Source organism: Etheostoma spectabile, chromosome 17, assembly GCF_008692095.1.
Source record: "Etheostoma spectabile isolate EspeVRDwgs_2016 chromosome 17, UIUC_Espe_1.0, whole genome shotgun sequence".
In the NCBI taxonomy this organism is placed as follows: domain Eukaryota; kingdom Metazoa; phylum Chordata; class Actinopteri; order Perciformes; family Percidae; genus Etheostoma; species Etheostoma spectabile.
The window spans coordinates 17,692,193-17,695,092 of record NC_045749.1 but is presented as its reverse complement, the minus strand read 5'-3'; the positions used below and the strand labels follow the sequence as shown (position 1 = coordinate 17,695,092).

At 40.7% G+C, this 2,900-nt stretch overlaps 1 protein-coding gene across 2 annotated transcripts in view; it reads left to right on the top strand.

The window, feature by feature from the left end:
• Window positions 1-2,900, top strand: part of slx4ip (SLX4 interacting protein) — a 32,691-nt gene that overhangs the window by 1,515 nt on the left and 28,276 nt on the right. The gene's annotated exons all lie outside the window — the stretch shown is intronic.

Below are 2,900 nucleotides of genomic sequence, written 5' to 3'. Positions count from 1 at the left end.
GCTTTACTTCAGTGACAAATGTGTGTTACTTTGTTACACAAGTTATAATGTTCTCATAGCTGATAGCATGGCACGCCCTCATACTCTGCTTCTGACTGGCTAGTCCTTACCTAGCTACTGCACATGTGCGACTCCCATCAAAGATGGAAAAGAAGTGAGATGCCTCACTCTGTAGCTAAAAAAGAAAGCTCAACACACAGGGTGAAAAGATGAGCTGCAGCAAAAAAAATTGTTTTTTAAAAATTAAAGCGTGTTACCTATTCTAATATAACCTTTAAATACAATTATGAACCTGAAAATGAGCATAATATAAAAAGTTACACACTAAAGCTTTAAACATATTCTTTCTTATCTTATATGTACATGAATATGTACATCATATGTGGAAAAAAATCTATTGATCACTGATCACAAAGCCTCACAGTTACTTAAAATTATAATATGCTATGTAATCCTAAAAAACAATGTATAAACTAATACACAAATATTCCCTCTCAATCATTATTTATGACCCACTAGAAGTGTGTGGAGGTGTCTGTATCTGCAGCTTCCCTGCCGTCTGTCTGTATTTTCTTTTTTCTTTTGCTGAATGCGGGATGTTCATTGCCGTCAAAAAAGGGCCTTGGGCCCCACGTGTGTGTGTGTGTGTGTGTGTGTGTGTGTGTGTGTGTGTGTGTGTGTGTGTTTGGTGGTGTGTGTGTGTGTGTGTGTGTGTGTGTGTGTGTGTGTGTGTGTGTGTGTGTGTGTGTAATCCCCTGCTCTGTGTTCTCTTTCCCCACCGCCCTTTTGCCCCTCAGCGTTTCAAACCGATGCATAAGTTTAACGACACAAACACACACAGAAGCAGACAGAATGTAGCTTTGCACTCACTCATATTTGGCTATGCAGCACTGTCCCGGCGAGGTGTGGGTGTATTTATTTGTGCTTTAGAAGGTTACCGCTGTGAAGCAATCAGAAAATAACATCACCACTGCTTTGTTTGGCCCTCCCTCTCTTCATTCACTCCCTAACTCGCACGACCACCGCTGCTTGCTTTGTCTCTCTCTCTCTTTCTCTCTCTCTCTCTCTCTCTGGCTGAACTGGGGAAGACTACATATTATGCCTTGAAACCAAAAATGTTTTCCCACATAAAATGCACACAAGATACTTAAGAATAAGTTAAATCTGCATTTGATTAAAGCTTTTCAGCTTGTATGGCCAGCGTTCATAATAAACAACAACCTTTCCATTATTGTCAAACAAACGGCTACAGACACTAGTTCCAGCATGTGGCATGAGTTATTATAGTGTATGTTAAATGAGCTGTTGTACAGTAGGACAAAATATTTACAAATTCTCAAATTTACAGTTGAATATCTTGTTGCAATGTCTTCTATGTTTTGTTTTTTTATCTTCTATGTTTTGATGTATGCTTTTTAATAGCAAATTCTTTGGCCACTAGAGGGAAGTACAGATCCATGTTTTAACTGTTTGGCCTCCACATTCTGATGTTGTTATTCATCCGTTAGAACACATTATTCAGAGTTGTTGCTCACCTTTTGTAAACCTCAACTCTCTGCCTCCCTGAGAGCCTTTTGTTAATGGACACAGCCATACAGAGTAGAGGAAACTCATTCTATTAAAAAGCCAAGCTGTTCATCCTCAGTCTGATGCTCTGTCAGGAATAATGCACATCAGATGTTTTTGTTAAGTGCAGGAAAAGCCGCTGGTTTCTCTTTTGTTGATGTTTCATTTATTGAGAGTTTTGGAGGAGGGCTGCAGACATTTGCACTGATCTCTCACATCCTCTATAATGCCATGTGTGCCTAGTTGACCAGATATTGCATTCACTCCCTTTATTTGTTTCATATGCATGCCTGCATACAGGCTACCCCGCCACCCCCCTCAGCTGGTTGTGGGAGAGTAAAACCCTGGAGGTTCACGGAGGGTTCCTTCCCACTGGGCACATCATGATACTGTTGTGTTATTCTGCCTGAGAAAATGCACACAGCCTCTGCCATGCTTAACCATCTAACCACAAACAAGTATGCTAGAAGGGATCAGTCGAAACAATAGCATTCAAGGCGCTACCCTGGGCTCCTCTTTTGCAAAACAAGCACCACTACCACTATGTTTTTTTAAGACATGAATTACCTCCTTACCTTAGAATATTAAAGAACAAAAATCTGCTCAGTAATGTTTTTTTTTTCTTTTAACAAAGGCACGTTGCAAAGTCTGTTAGCCAGCTTGCACAGAGAGTAAGGATCATTGGAGCAATTATGAGTTATGTTGTTGGATTCAACATGTCATGTTTAGTAGGCTGTCCAGCAGTGTGTTTTATGATTCTTTTACTAAAGGGTTTTCAAAGCAGCTCTCTCCCCATTCTGTGGAACTGCAGGATGTGCTGGTATGCTCCTTCTTAAATAGGCTTAGACTATATAGTGACCTGCCACTTCTCAGACCTCCCGAAAAGGGCCGCAGGCTAAAATACTGATCCATTGAAGCGCTTGCTGTCTGCCAGGACATTACCGATGCAGAGCCTTGCAATCTGCCTTCTATTAGCAACTGCTGACTTTCCTACCATCTAATGTAGTAGTTTGAGAGAGTTTTTTAAGAATAAAAAGATTGAGGTATCACAGAGCAGTTTAATGTCAGAGGTTTATGTGCTGTTTGGTGGCTCATATTGGACCACACATCGTCCCTCTGTACAAAATCATTGCAGTCTGATTAGAAACATTTTAACACTTTCCAACTTGGGGAATTTTCACAAGAGAAAGCAACAAGAATAAAAAAAAAAGCCCTCTTTCATCTCAGCGCTGCCCTACATTGCGATACAGAATTCACATTTCCTAACCAGGTCAACCCCTTCTCAGCCTGCTATTTTTCTCTCTCTCTCTCTCTCTCTCTCTCTCTCTCTCTCT